This window comes from Pituophis catenifer, unplaced genomic scaffold (genome assembly GCF_029215685.1).
Source record: "Pituophis catenifer annectens isolate HBS135680 unplaced genomic scaffold, rPitCat1.0.hap2 SCAF_1, whole genome shotgun sequence".
NCBI lineage: Eukaryota > Metazoa > Chordata > Lepidosauria > Squamata > Colubridae > Pituophis > Pituophis catenifer.
Genome location: NW_027256881.1, coordinates 123,044,192 through 123,061,002, shown reverse-complemented (window position 1 = coordinate 123,061,002; position 16,811 = coordinate 123,044,192). Strand labels below are relative to the sequence as shown.

General features: G+C 38.4%; 1 protein-coding gene across 2 annotated transcripts in view; it reads right to left on the bottom strand.

Moving 5' to 3' along the window:
- Positions 1 to 16,811, bottom strand: part of KHDRBS2 (KH RNA binding domain containing, signal transduction associated 2) — a 387,146-nt gene that overhangs the window by 191,518 nt on the left and 178,817 nt on the right. The gene's annotated exons all lie outside the window — the stretch shown is intronic.

The window sequence follows — 16,811 nt, the reverse complement described above, 5'->3', positions numbered from 1 at the left end:
TTTGCCTCTGCTGCCTCATCGTTCTCATCTTATGAATACATAAAGTATCTGCCATAACCCAGTCAGGGAACAGCTGTACTGATTAAATGTAAATTGTAATTTGTGTAAGTCTATGAACTTGTAAACCCTCCCCTTGTAGGCTGATATTTTTTTGCCTCTAGTACCATAATGAACCAATTTGTGCTTTGTTTGTTTAGAACCAGAGGTCCACACACAATTCCATTGAAACAATTGGTTTCTTGTGGTGCCCCAGGCAAAAGAACAAGTCTAAAAGGGATAGGGACGCAAAACCCCTCTTTATAGACTTATGCAAATTACCATTTAATCAACATAGCATTTAACTGATTAGATTATAACAGGTGCATGCTAATGAGGTCAGAGTGGTAAGGTGATGGGTTGAATACAATGGCCTTCTTGAGTTGAGGAAGGAAACAGTCCAAGAATGTTATTTTTATTGTGTTATGTTCCTCTAAGGAGAACAAGGAGTTACACTGGCACTGGAAAAAGTGACTTATGACAGTTTTTCTCACTTAATGACTGTTGTAGCATTCCCATGGCCACAGGATCAAAATTTGCCCACTTGGCCACTGATTCACATTTATGATGGTTGCAGTATCATGCGATCCCTTTTTGTGACCTCCTGACAAGCAAAGTCAATGGGAAAGCCAGATTCATTTAACATCCATGTTTCTAACTGAACAATTGCAGCGATTCACTTAACAAATATGGCAAGAAAGGTCGTAAAATGGGACAAAACTCTCTTAACAACTGTCTCACTTAGCAGTGGAAATTTTGGGCTCAATTGTGGTTGTACATTGAGGACAGTGGTGGTTTGCTCCCGGTTCTGTCCGGTTCTTGCAAACCGGTAGTAAAAGCGGCGGGAGGCTCCGCCCACCCACCCAGATGTCATAATGGATGATCTGCGTATACGCAGAAGCTTGTGTGCATGCACAAAAGTGTGTGTGTGCACTCCTGTTGCCAACCGGTAGTAAAGGTAAGTAGAACCCACCCGTGGTTGGGCACTACCTGCAATAACATCAGAAAGCCCCAGTTTTGTCTAGTGGTTCAGGCACCAGCTATAAACTGGGAGACTGGGAGTTCTAGTCCTGCCTTAGGTACTGAAGCCAATTTGGTGACCTTGGACCAATCTTTGTCTTCCAGCCCTAGAAAAAAGACAAGGGCAATCCCCCTTCTAAAAACATTGCCAATAAAACTGCAGGGACTAGTCAGGCAGTCAAAACTGACTTTAACATACAAATACATACATAAAAACCTCAGAAAAAGAAACAACCTAGATTCTAGCACCAACCCAAAAGAGAAGACGACTCAGGAAAACTTTGAGACTGGGTAGCTAATGTGACAATCTTTCGACAGAAACAGCAGATATAGCAAGATAAAGGAGTAATTTCTCAAGAGATCTATTTTCCCCACCTTTTCTTTTTCCAGGTTATGAAACCCTCTTGCGTTCTCTGTTCAAAAGGAGTGTGTACTCCTTGTAAAAACAGATAAATATAACTCCCCTTTCTCCAGTAAAAAAAACCCTGTGATACTTCAAGTGTGTCTCCAAATCATGATTGGGTCAATGTAAAAACAATGCTACAGGCAAGACAATATTCCTAATGGTATGAAGATCAGAAGAAACAAATCAGAACAAATAATTTTGGTTCATAAACCCTGAGTAGAGGCCCACCTATATTAATTTTAATGGCATCCAGCACACAGGCCACCAGTTTGACACCCCTGTAGACTTAGGCTAATATGTCTATTAGGAATAGACTATTTTATTTTGCCATTTGGGGGGAAGGGAAGGGAAGGGAAGGGAAGGGAAGGGAAGGGAAGAAACACTATTTCCTTTTTGCCTTTTTTGAAGATAGAGCTTTTGATTTTGTCAGTCTTTTGCACTAAATGTGCAGTAATATTTTCTTTGCTGTTCAATAATACAAGATAAATAGATTACTGTGAGATGCTTTTTTTAAAAAAACCAAAAGCTCATTTGGTCATTTGAATGGCTCATGTATTTCAGTAAAGTATGGACTTATATTACATTTAACAAATAACACATGAACAATTTGGTGTACAACTGGTTACTGTATATGCATTTCAATAACATAATTGGTTTAACTCATATAAGTCTCTATGGAAAAGATTTTTCTTCTTTTTCAAAGCTTATTGTGAAGTGAAACCTTTGGATAAAAATGTACAGAAAGAAGGAGGAAAGACAGCAAGAAGGTTTTTTTTAGCAGATCTAACAAATAATGTCAAATAAGTTTGACTTAACCAGGATGTGATAAATTAGGAAATCCATTTAACTTGGACATTTCCCAGGGAATAACATTAAGGCAAATGAGATTTAACTGACTAGGACTGATGCTTAATTGGGATGATAATTCCATTTAATTGGGATGCCTGGAGGCAATTAAGTGATTTTCCGATATACAAACTAATATGTTTAGGACCATGTCATTCCTTTATAAAATAAACCACCTATCAATTCTAGATCAGAATCCAAAAGGTCTTTGAATCCAGCCTATAATTTGTTTAATCTTACACGGTAGTGATTCTAAAACATGGCTCTGTATAAATAAAGTTACACAAACCAGAGTCCAGAGACAATGAATGAGTTTAAGGAATAACTTTATTGACAGCTTGGAAACTTTTCCCAACAATAGCTTGTTTGACTGTTGTTGTGACCCCGACTCCCGAGCCTGTCCTAACAGAGGAAGAGGACTCAGAAGGTAATGGGGAGGAACTGATCAGGCCTCCCTCTCCAGGACCCTCCTCTCTGGCAATCCCTAAGGTTCCATCCGAAGGCCAAGAGGAACAGCCTGGGATATGCCAGGAGGAAAGCATATCGGAACAACAACAGATAGGGAGCAAGGATGATGAATCCTGGCTTGATCCCAGGCAGCGTCGGAGAGAGAAGCGTGCGCAGCAACGAAAGAGGCGTGGGTGGGCCAGAGATTGAGCTGAGTCACTGAGCCACACCTCACAAGGAATAAAAGTGGGTGTGATTGCTCTTCAGGCTTTGTGACAGTCAAAGTTAAAAACCTGAGAGTCACATTGCGTTACCTGAAATCTGGCTTGTGCATATTTGGATTGGACCTTGGTGAATTATTGCTTCGTGGATTATTTTTTGCTACTGAATCGGACTGAGGATAAACTCTCTCTTGCTTACTGTGAATGAAAACTGACTTGGCAGGCATTTCGCAGTTTACTGCCAAAACTCTTATCTGCAAGGGTTTCTAGTCTGACTGCATAATAAAATCTTGGCAGGCGTGCCTGGTTGTGTGTTTGCCTGTGTGGGGAAGGGGAACAGAACAATTGTTTAATTGTTTTCAGTGTTGCTTGTTGGGATAAGTATCTTTCAAACTTATTATTTCTCCCTTAAAATGGGTATCATTTCTCCAGCAAAAAGAGGAAAAGCCAGCCAATAATAATACTGACTAGTTTTGGGGAAGTTAAAAGGATGTTTTTCCTTTGATGGGAAAAATCATGTATTACTTACTGGTTTTCCTTCCTACTTATCTGATATTTGATGCCATGTTTTTGATCTTGTGTACTAAAAGCATTCATACTTGACTTTTAACATGGTCTGCTATCTGCATATGCCTTACACCAGAGGTGTCAAACTTGCGGCCTGCGGGGCCAGATGTGGCCACGCCCACCCCCAGTTTAGCAAAGGGGGAAAAAGTCACAATACATCACATGACAAGAACGTGATGCCACAAGTTTGACACCCGTGCCTTTCACTGTACAGAAATATAGTGTATTTGGCTTTTGTTTTAATTCTGAGGGGTTTATTTATTTATTTATTTATTTATTGCGATTTATATGCCGCCTTTCTCCCTAGGGACTCAAGGCGGCTTACAAAATGACAACTTCAATACAAATCACAATACAATACCAAATTAAAATCAGTAACCCAATTAAAAACGATTTAAAATTATACCAGTGTACCCCCAAACGGATCAGTTTAATTGGCGGAAGAGCCACGTCTTCAGCTCACGACGGAAGGAAAGAAGGTCGGGGGCTGTCCTGAGCTCAGTGGGCAATCCATTCCAGAGGGTCGGGGCTCCCACAGAGAACGCCCTCCCCCTGGGGGTCGTCAGCCGACATTGTTTGGCCGACGGCACCCTGAGGAGGCCGACTCTGTGAGAGCGCACAGGACGATGGGAGAATGGCTGGAGATGGTCCTGCAAGTACCCCGGGCCTAAGCCATGAAGGGCTTTATAGGTGAGCACCAGCACCTTGAAACGTATCCGGAGTGCCACCGGTAGCCAGTGCAGCTCACGCAGGAGAGGTGTTACACGGGAGTATCTAGACGCCCCCGTAACTACCCGCGCGGCTGCATTTTGGACTAGCTGAAGCCTCCGGACACATCCCAAGGGCAGCCCCATGTAGAGGGTGTTACAGTAGTCCAACCTAGAGGTAACAAGGGCGTGAGTGACCGTGGCGAGGGCATCCCGGTCTAGGAACGGGCGCAACTGGCGCACAAGACGGACCTGTGCGAAGGCCCCCCTGGTTACGGCCGTCAGATGGTCATCTAAAGACAGCCGAGAATCCAGGAGGACACCCAAGTTGCGGACCCTGTCGGAGGGAGCAAGGATTTCACCTCCGATCATTAAGGATGGAACCTCCAGATCCCGGGATGCCGGCATCCACAGCCACTCAGTCTTGGAAGGGTTGAGTCTAAGCCTGTTCCTCCCCATCCAAACCTGCACCGCTTCCAGGCAGTGGTTTAACGCTCATCATGAATAAAACACACAAAAAGAGAGCATTTTCATGAAGTAGGCCTTTCACAATGTGCTTATAGGATCAGAAATCTTTTGATTTTCTCCCTCTGGCATTCAAGAAAACATGCCAATGCTTAGTTTGATTTAATCTACTGTTTGGTTTTATGAAAACTTCCATGTCAGACAATATTCTATTAATTGCTTGCATAGCTCTGAATATATTTAAAATAGATCTGGTTCTGCCAGTGGGCCTGGGGAAAGCAGAACAGGATAGAGCCCATTAAATGGATCACATGATGTGTTGTCACTGGGGTGCGGTGTTATTTTATTATATAATTTTATTAATTTATTATATAATTCTCTCTTTTATTAGTTTTATTGTTTTTATATGATGTTTTTACATTCTTGTAAGTCGCCTGGAGTCGCCATGTGTGAATAAACAGCAATATAAATCTCATAGATGAATGAATGAATGAATGAATGAATGAATGAATGAATGAATGAATGGTCTTTGGCTATCCAAAAGTGTCAAATCCCCGTTTGATTTTCCTTTCTTTGTTGATGGACAATGCCAGTCACAATTCACATACTATACGCTCTTTTTAAGCATAACTCAGAATAGAAGCGGATAATTGTTACAAATTTAGGGAGGTTGTATAGTGGATCCTTGGTGCTCTTTGAGCTTGAATATTTTCTTGCAGACTTTTCATTACCAAACTAGGTACAATCATCAGTGTAGGTTTGTATAATGGATCTTGTGGTAATACCTTAAATTCCTTAGCTAACTACTATTATTTATGTAATTGACATAACTTGAAGCATTCCCCACTTTGGTTTTAAATATACAAACACCTTCCATATCAATTTGGCTGATAATATCTTGCTCTTGTGTTCCTACTTTCTGGACTCTATTTTATTCACAAATAGTGAATAAAAGAGGCAGGTTACAAAATATTATGGTAAAACCTAGAAAAATGTTGGTATAATTTGTTAGTTTCTATTTTCTCCTAACCATCAAGGTCATATTACTATAGAAAAGAATCTGTTTTCCCATGAATGTCAGTGCAGAAGTTAATTAACAATTAAATTATACTACTTCATTCTGGTTTTAAAAAAACTGCACAAAAGTTTGCATTTAAGTAACTGTTTAAACTTATATTTTGTACCTAGTCTCAAAATGCATATCACTGGAATGCATTTCCCCTCCAAAGATGAATTCATATATCCATTTAATTTCCAAACAGACATTTCTTTTAAAAAATGCATTTACTGTAGGCATGTTTCTTTTTAGCAGCGAACTGCATGATGACATTTAGAAAAGCATGGATTCTGATAGATGGCTTCTTCCAACCCATACATCAGTCTCTGAGGTTCAGAGCAGGTCACATGGTGCCTATCATATTCTGCTTACATTGTCTACTGTCCGTTCCTACTGGCTGATTTACATGGAAACCAAATAAATGAAACAAAATGGAAAAGACTCTGGATCCTGATTCGTTTGGTAGTGAAAAATTGTTCCATTTCTAATCATAGTGAACAGGGAAAGAATTGCAATCACTCTTATAGACAAGCACACCTTTTTCATTGCAAAAAGAAAAAAAAAAGAAAAAATATTTCCCTTTATCCCTCAATAAAGGAGAATGCAGATACTTCAAGCTATTAAGCTCTGCTTTCTCTCCTCCCCACCCTCCCTGGGACCAATATTTCTACTGAAAAAGTTATCTCTTTGCAGGTTCTCTCATCTGTCTGTCCCAAGCAGAACCATAACAAGTAACCTCACATCCCTCCTTCCTTCTGTGTATTTTCAAATAGAGAGCAGGGAAGAGGACGGAAGCACCAATAGTGACACACAAAGAAGGAAGTCCTTGCTGTACTATTTCCTTACTTTTGCAGAGGAAATAATATTTTATTTTATTTTATTATTTTAATTTTTATTTATTTTATTTCCACCTTTATTACTTTTATAACTAATTCAAAGTGGTGAATATATCCAACACCTTCCTCCTCCTGTTTTTCCCACAATGATAACCCTGTGAGGAGAGTTGGGCTGAGATATGGCCCAAGGTCATCCAACTGACTTTCATGACTAAGGCGGGACTAGAATACATAGTCTCCTGATGATTGGCCCAAAGACACCAAGCCAGGTTTTATGGCTAAGGTAGGACTAGAACGCAGGATCTCCCAGTTTCTAATCTGGTGCCTTAATCACTAGACAAATCTAGCAATTTGTGAGGAAAGAATAATTGCGCGTGAAAGAAAAGCCAAGTCAAGTCAATTCAGACATTGGAAATCAATGAAATGGGTTCGAAACCTTTTGTTCCCCTTTTTTGGCTTTTCTTTTCGTTACTTGTCTTTTCTTCCTCTTTTTCCAAAATCATAATTCTGAAGAGAGCCCCCAAGATTTAGTCATTATAAGTAATTCTGGTATCTTTGAATTAAGAGTAAAGAAATAGAAAAGCTGAAAAGAGGGTCCCCAGTCAAGCCTAATAGTAGCTTGGATGGACAATGTTATTCTTCAGGAAGGAAACGGAGGGATAAAGATTTCTAAAGATCTAAGTGCCAAAGCCCACTGTAACAACATTGCCAAAAAGGCAATGCCTAGGATGCACTGCCTGACTCTGGTTTCTTCCCCAAGCCCCTAAAACTTTAACCTTAAACTGTCTACTGTTGACCTTACCTCATTCCTAAGAGGTCTGTAAGGGGCATGCATAAGTGCACCAGCGTGCCTACCGTCCTTGTCCTAATATTCCTTTTTATGCTTACTCTTTTCATGTATTCAAATTATGTTTATACTTTTACCTGTTATCTTATATATGCTTGACAAATAAATAAATAAATAAATAAATAAATAAATAAATAAATAAATAGAGATGGGGAAAACACAGCACAGTTTTGATCAGTTCTATCATCTCTTGGACTATATTCTTTCCAACCATCTCTTTATTTCTATGAACATTATGTAATAGCCTTCACTGAATGTGTTTTTTAAATAATCAGTCTCGCATTTGCATTTCTCCCTCCTCTACCACCTTTTTCACTTACTTGTTCCACTGAACAAATTTTTTTCTATTAACAGAACTCCAGACAATTCCGTGGCACTTAGTAGCCACATTCAGTCGGTATTTTTTGTTCCAAGCAACTTCTGAAAGTTCTTTCTTTAAGTTTACTTTTCACTTGGGAAATTAACTGTTTTCCTAACATTTTCTTTTTCATATAAAAATTGAATTTGGGCTTTTTGGTGTTCTGTAAGACATGTGTAATTTATCCAATTTTTGAAAAGGCGATCCTTTCTATAAATAAAAAATGACGCAATATGTTTCCCTTTGGCATAGGCTTCGTAGCATTTTACAACGATAACATTTTTTGTTTTTTTAAAAAGGAAATTTTCATATCCTATTTAATACTTGATATGAGGATGATATGTTTGGACTGTTAATGCCAGAGCTGTCACTGGATGGGCCCATAACTATGGATTGCCACTGGCCCGCATGGACTTGGTTATTCAAGGCTCACATGCAGCTCTTTTTAATAATTAAAGGAAGATTCAGACTAGGTTGCCAGTCTTAGTCATATCAGTGAAATATGCAGCAGATAAAGGCAGTTGGCACACATTTGGGGCACTATACCACAAGGTCAACCAAAGCTTAATTTAATTGCAAGCACATTCATGCTATCCTATGTAAACTAAGTGGCCAATTTGCAAGCCAACACACTGTTGCCCTTCTCCCTTCAACTAGGAAATACATGCAGCATGTTGATGAATTTAGAATGCAAACTAAAGCACAATGTGATTTATTTAATTTTTGGTTTAGAGTGTTACATGATATTAGTCAGTGTGGTTTATGTTTATGATTTACTTGTGCACTAATCATTGTCCTCTTTAAATAACTCATGACTTAACCACACATAATTAGGGATTCTGTTTGCATGTCATGCCAAGCACAATTTTATTCTTACAGGGTTTTTCAAGATTACAGAGGTGAGCGAATCCAGCCCAGCTGATCAGCCATCAATTTGATGTATTGTGTAAATCCAGAAAATAGGCTAATTCGGTCAACTTAACATTTTGTGCAAACACAGCCCTATTTTGGGTATTTAGGCATGAGATGGAGTTATTTCAAGAAAAAAGGACAAAATTGTGCTAGCAATGGCCACCAGCACTGTTAAAGCTAGCATGTTGAAATGAAAATAGCAAGGCTTCTAATCAGGAAAGAAATAAGCTTCTTGGGATAAGCAATTAGCTCTGTGAAACCCAGGCTGCCTTTAAACAAACTGATACAATCCTCGGAGATTCAAGAACAGATGGAACCCATTAAGTCTAAATTCTTCTGCAGGTAGGAAACAACATTAGAGGCACCCAAACAGTTTTATAACTTGCACTGCAGCCACATGTCCAAAAAGCTGCAGCAAAATGCCGTATCAGATTTGTGAGAGCAGAAAACAAAATTATGAGGCTCATATTATCACTGCCCTTAACTACACTACACTACACTGCTCTTAACCCGCCTTCGGTGACTTTCAGGCTATCACCTCGTTGCATATTGTTCTCCTAAACCTTTGAAATAAACACTTTCCTCAAAAGCCAAACACTGAAGTACAGAGTCTGGAAGCAGTGCCATCCAAGATGCCTTCGGTACTCAAGCTGTTAAATGTGAATGATTTCATTGAGATAATGTTTGGGCAATGGAAGTTGCAAAAGCCGATATATGGCCTATCTCAGAATTAGATCTGCAGATGTGTAATACACGGTTGTTTTTGTCTCTTCCAAGCTACAGAAGACATCTGTAGGCTGTCTGGATATAAAGATCTCCTGAGTTTCATTTTCTTCTGCCTTTTCACTCACATGTCTCCAGGCAGAACTTATGATCTATGATTCATCAGTGTAATGAAAGGAAACTAGGACTATGACCTGTTCGATACTGGCCTGCCAGAAGTCCCAGAAAAAGATCCTCTTTCAGTGAGGGATTTTTACATTATCTTCAGAGAGTGAGCTGAAGATTCATAGAAATCTGGACTACCATTAATATCATACATCTGAATAGGTCACACATGGATACACACAATCCCAACATCCTACAATATTTGAAGTGGCGTGTATAAGCCTTCTTTATAACTTTAAAGAGCGGTATAAACAAACATTCCTACAAAAATGATACAAATCCCCTCAAAAATTTCATTAGTGCTTTTTTTTTTTTTGTTATCTTGATGAGGCTCATTTCTGATTTCAGCAGCAACATGTCCCAGTAAGAACTTCTTTCATTTAGCTATCAGCCAGCTTGTCAATAAAATCCTTGTTTTATCATGCATTGGTGGCATGCCCATAAAATCTAGGTGAGAGTAATGCAAAACAAGTGGATCCTGCAAACTCTGCAGGCTGAGAGAAACAATAATTCCTCTTCAGGTTGAAAGCTTTCAACGCATAAATGTTTCGTATGGACAATTATATAACACAACTGAAACATGTGCTAACTTTTAGCAATCTTATATGAACCATGCATAGTGCTATACATAACTTGTCCTCATGCATAATGCGTAGGAAGCCTTGATTACATTCTGCAGGTGAATGTTCCACCTATATGTCAGATTTTTAAAATTGAATATTTTTTATCCCTCCTTTATTATTTTTGCAAATAAAACAAGTTGGTGAACATACTTAAGGCTCCTCCCTCCTCCTATTTTCCCCACCACAACAACCCTGTGAGGGAAGATGAACTGAGACAGAGTGACTGGCCCAAGGTCACTCAGTTGGCCAGTCATGCCTAAGGCAGGACTAGAACTCACAATCTCCTGGTTTGTAGCCTGGTGTCTTAACCACTACAGCAAGTTGGCTCTCTGATTATATGTCATTTTTGAGTCCTGGTGACTACATAGATAAATTGTATCCAAGACGATGTATCCCTAACTTGTTCTTTCAAAACTCTCAATGGTGTACTACATTACGGTGTAAACCATCCACAGGTCATTGTCTTCTTATCTTTCCTTTTACATTTCTCACCATTAGAGTCTATTCAAGAGAGCTGAGTCTTCCCATAATGTGTCAGAAGTAGGATAATTTAAGTATTGTCATTTATGCCTCAAGTGGGATTTGTTTGATGAGCCATCAGTTCTTATTTGTGTATTTACTTCTCAAATTTATATAGCTGCCCGTCTCACAAAACAAGTGACTCTGGCCAGCATCTTCTAGACTTTCTATGGCATTCTTGGGAGCCTTGTGAGAATTCTCTTTTTAAATGTTCCTCTAAGCATGCAGGGAACATCTTAAAACACTAACAGCAGATGGTCCTCCTCTTCCTTTTTCTACAGGATTTGTTATTGTTTGGAATATTTCTTCTTCTGAATAGGCTTCCCTTCCCTGCCAAGATCCTTGTTCCAAATTGTAAAATGATTTAACTACACCAGTAGTGGTGTCCTTCTTGAGCAGTTTCTTAATCATCATCTGCAATATACAAGATTGTAAATAAGCCTTCACTCCAAATCCTACTATAGGAGGAGTGTTTGTCTTGTTTATCTTGAACATAAAGAACCAATACTTCCTGCGAAGAAGGTAGCCAAAAATATAGAAACAGAAACAAAAGACCAGCTGTTCCAGGGGGCTTTTGTTGCTACACTGAAGGCAATGTCTTTGTACATGCTGCAACGGAGGCTTAGCAATATCTGCTTTAAAAAGTCATGAGCGTTACTATGGGACTCATACCAAAACACATGCTTTTCATCATCTGAATTCAATTGCGGTCTACATCTTATGATGGGTCAGGAATGAGATACACCAATTTTTTTTCCCTTTTAACATCTTCTCACTTTCCCTAATGCTGAACTTCCAAACAACCTGGGAAACATTTCAGAAAACTCCAGTCATGCATTCATATAGTGCATACAAGCCACGTTGTTCTTTTTTAAAGTAAAGAGCATTACACAAAAAAGAGAGTAGCAATCTTCAGTCCAATAAATTAATGCATAAATTAAAAAAGGAAATACATCAATACTATTCTCCATTTCTTTCTATCCTGGTGTCTACCACTTCCAGAGACTGATTTATCCTAAAACTTCTCACTTCACTTCTGCTCTTCCCCTTTCTCACAAACATCTATTCCTCCTTCATGTACTTACCTGGTGGTTAGTTCAACATCATTCACTATCTCTATGAGTAAACCATCTAAACTAAACCATCTCAACACCAATCACTCCGTCACCTGGTTCTTAAGGTCAAGCCAGTCTCATCTCCTTAAATTACTGAAACATCATGCTAAAACACTATTTTTACAGGTCTTCAGAACACAAGTGATGAATATGCCCTGGTGCCTTTTTACCTCCTCCTTATAGTAACTGCTTCTGTTTTTTTAGATTAGCAGACAAATGGCATCTAAAAACGTCATGGAGGAAGCATTTTATAAATAGCAATTATCTTCTGAATAAAACCATCCTAGGAATAGAGGCGTTGCTACAGTATTTTTAAACCAAGCACTATTAAAGATTTGAGGTCTAATATCATGTAATCTGCAAAGAACTTTTCATAATCCGTTGCAGCTCATACACTTGAAATAACAGTCAAGGAAAAAAATATAACATATTTGACTTCAGCTCCTGCTCATGCTACAGATTTAGATTTATTATCTTGCTTTTCCTCAGGGAGGAAAGCATACATGGTATATTTCCTCTTCCCATTTTCCTCCCCATAATCCTGTCTGTGGCAAAGTCACCCAATAACTTTTATATATACAGTTTAACTTTGTAACATACCGGCTCTTGCCTAATTTTGTATGAATTTTTCGCTGCTATGCACATTTTGTATCGGAATGTAGACATATGGACATATAATTATTGTGTGCAGCAGTGTGTTGAAATATTTGGAGAAGTGGAACATCCAAAGGAGAGCTCTCTTTTGATCCACATATTAGTTTGGGAATTGTACAAATTAAATCTCTTCACTTAAATATGTGGACAAAATTAATTTTTGCCCTTCCCTAAAGGGAGATCTCTTGGGGTTTTGTTGTCTGACATGTGCTTTTCAGAAGGTGTTGCACAATAGTTTGCTGAATAGTGACTTTCATCTATGTGGTACATAAGCTATTATATGTGGCATTTGCTATTGCAATAAATGCTATTTTTATAAACAACAAAACCTCATAAAACAAATTAAAGTCACGTCGTAAAATGGGAAATAAAAGACAAATTCTTTACTACACATTTGTGCAGAATGAACCATTGGCATAGTTTTTAACAAGCCAGTTAATAACAACTTTGTTGTTTATATTATAAATCTGAGATTATTATAAAACTGAAACAAAGGAATAAGGAATAAATCTACAAACTGTAAAACATAGCTGTTATGCCTGCAGTAAAGCAAAATCTTAAACCTCACACCAGCTGTTCAGAAATTTAATTATTATATTTTTTTTAAAAAAATATCCTATTTATTATTTTTTCAGTGCTCTATAATGTGCATCATAATCATAACTGTAACCAACAAAACACAAATCATAGGCTGTAAAAACCCTAAAGATTAAGACACAATTTTAAAAGTTAGGAAAAAGGCATGGATCATTTTTGTCCAATAGAACAGACCATTGTTTAGAAATGAACCGTGCTATAAGCTCATGATTTAAAATAAAAAAACATTACTACAAGTAGCTATGGCCTTAGAATTAGACAGAAGGAGGAAATGGTCTCAAATGGCAGCAGCTTGATGCCTTCAGCTTTAGTAGAAGACAACCAAATTTTTGTCTATGTCAAAGATCTAGCAGCCAGGCCAATGCACTATGCTGCTTATGTAGTTTTTGACCATGTGAGATACAATATGCAATTCGGTTGCCATTTGTGTACACTTTCAGCTGCTCTGTTAGGACAGAACATTATGTGAGGTAAACCATCATGGAGGTAGTTTACACTTCATACCCTCGCAGCCACACCAAAAGTAGTTACTGTAGATGATTAACTTCCTTGGATATTGTTGTAACTCTATGGTACCACATTATGGCAATTTTATCCCAATTTCATATTTTACCCCATTGATTGTATTTGTGTTTGTATGCATAATGTGTTTTAAAAGTGTTGTATATCAGTAATTGTGTGAGCTCTGTAGATGTCATACATTAAATAAATAAATAAAATATGTAGACTCCTTCAACTTAAATTTAACTAATTTCATGGACATGTCCACAAATTTTCTTGGCAACACTAAGGAAATGGTTTGCTGTAGTGGGGAGTAGCTGGCCCTTTTAGGAACAAGCCAGCCTGATGCGTCTAATGGGAGTCATCTGAGCCCTGATATCCAATAGAAGAAAAGAAGATTCTGTTCGGATTTTGGTGGGAAGAGTTTTGGGTGTCTTGTGGAGTCCTAGATGAGCAGAGGGTGGCCTTCAATCAGCTTGGACATTCAATCTTGCAGCAGGAGCTAGAATTGTACTATTTTTGGCTATTTTTATCTCTGTCTAACCATGGTTTGATGTATGGAACCTAATTTTCTTTTTGCATCTTTAATGAAGTCATTTTTGTTTCATTCCTGAAGTCAACTAGTGGCCTTCTGGCTCTCCCATCCCTACCTCACCTTGGCTGAGCTACCCAGTCCCTAAATTTTGGTTGTTTGGTTTTTCCTCTTTGTATTTAACCAAAGTCAAGGGGAGGGTGAGGATTTCCTCTTCGATCCTCTCCTGGTTCTTCACAGGACTGGTGTGGAAGAGAGATGGTGGTTTAGTGTGTGAGTGTGTGTGAGATCACAAGGGTGGTTATCACAGAACTGAAGGACCTCTCAGAAAGGGCTGGACCCTAAGTGCCTTTTCCCTTATTAAATTTGGCAATATTTTTGCCCGGGATGGTTTTCTGGTATTCAAGTACCACCCACTAGTTTTATAAGTTCAACCATGGTTGGTTAAGTGTCTATTGGGACAATTTAAAATGCAATTTAGCATTTGTTTTGTCTCTGAAGATAATGCCATTATTATCTGTCCAAAGTTTCAGGAAGGTCTGTTAAGAATCCTCTTGCACCACTAAAGTGAGATGCCCACAATGAGACAACAGACTTTTTCTGTGGGCTTACACATTTTGAAATCGTTTATCCCCAGAAGTCCATAAAGCTCCCTCCCTTATAATTTTATCTTAGTGTTAAAGAAATTTAAAGACAGTTTTGTTTCCCTGAGCTTTCAACTGCAACTAGGTTTTGTTGGCATTATCTTGCGGAAGAGTTGATTATTTATTGTTGATGTGTGGTTCCTGATGGGTTTTTTAAATAACAAAATAATAATTTTATTATTGTAGCTGCCATTTTATCTTCTTGTAACCTGCGGTTCAAGTAATGGGGTGAGTTCCTGTTACTTGTCCCAGCTTCTGCCAATTTAGCAGTTCGAAAGCATGTAAAAAATGCAAAGTAGAAAAAAAGGGACCACTTTTGGTGGGAAGGTAACAGCATTCTGTGCACCTTTGGTGTTTAGTCATGCCGGCCACATGACCACGGAGACGTCTTTGGACTGCCTTGGCTCTTCGGTTTTGAAACGGAGATGAGCACCGTCCCCTAGTGTCAGGAACGACTAGCACATATGTGCAAGGGGAACCTTTGCCTTTACCTTTTAACTTGCCTAAAGTCTTTTGAGATAGGCATGCTATAAACATTGCCAAACAAACACTCTCTCATCTCTTTTTAGTAAATCTCTACTTGTTTATCACATATTCATCCTCTTGTTAGTATTGTTTCATAGTTACGTCCTTGAGAGAAAATGGCTGCCCACTGATTGACAGTTACATTTTCAGAAACATATTAAACCTAGGCATAGAAAACCTAGCCAGTGGACAGGCTATTGTAGAATAAATGTTGATCGAACACAGCAAAGAGACAAACCATCAGAAACGTTTAGTAGTGTGTCTTTCTCAATGTGAAGGTGATGGTTAGTAATTGGAGAATTACTCAGCCATAGAAAGTCGAACTGGATGGGTGAAGAAATGTGAGCAAAAAACAAACCAAAATAAAATCATATAATGATTCGTTGAATATATACTTTTTTGGTTTGTTCCTGACAATGGATGGTCGGTCACAACAATATGACAGACACAAGTATTGGTGTGCCAATCAGCATCCTCTCTGTGTGTTTAATAACTCTGTCTGTTTATGTATCTAATATCCATATACACTAAATATTAAGGCTTTTTCGGCTCTAATAAATGTCTACATTCTGAATTCTGAGGTTTATTATGGAATTTTTACATCTTTCATTTCTTTTTTGTCATCTTTGATAATACCTTTTGCTCCCCTGACTCATTAATTTAACTTTTTGTATGCCCTGAGGATCTCTGCCATTTAGCTCCTGTTGGATATGCATGTTTCAGTAGCAGCATATCTTATACATGTTGCAGTATTTCGATTATACCAATAAGGACAATAAGGAATAAGGGCAGAGGAATGTATTATGTATATCACTGGTATACTATATAGTAATAGTATACCACAGGAAGTCCCCAACTTACAACAATTCATTTAGAGACTGTTCAAAGTTAGAGCATCACTGAGAAAAGTGACCTATGACCATTTTTCACAGTTATGACTGTTCCAGCATCCCCATGGTCATGTGATCAAAATTCAGATGCTTGGCCAGTAGTTCATATTTACGACAGTTGCAGTGTCCTGGGGTCATGTTATCCCCTTTTGGGACCTTCTGACAAGCAAAATCAACGGGGAAGCCAGATTCAGTTAACCATGCTACTAACTTAACAACTGCAATGATTCACTTAACAACTGTGGCAAGAAAGGTTGTAAAATGGGGCAAAACTCACTTAACAAATGTCTCACTTAGCAACATAAATTTTGGGCTCAATTGTGGTCGTAAGTCAAAGGCTACCTGTATATGTATCATATACTAGCCAAATGTGCCCCAATTTATAAACTCATCTTAAACAGATATTTCAGAATATGAAACAGTCATAAGTTCTTTAAAGCTGCCACATCTTTCCCATTGCAGACTGCATGGGACTTCTGGAAAAGATGTGGATGTTTCAAGATGCATTGTATTGTACAACACCTTTTTGGAATCAAATCTGAAGCACTGCACTCCCCTAATAAATAGCAAATAAAAATGACTGCGAACGCCCTTGGTT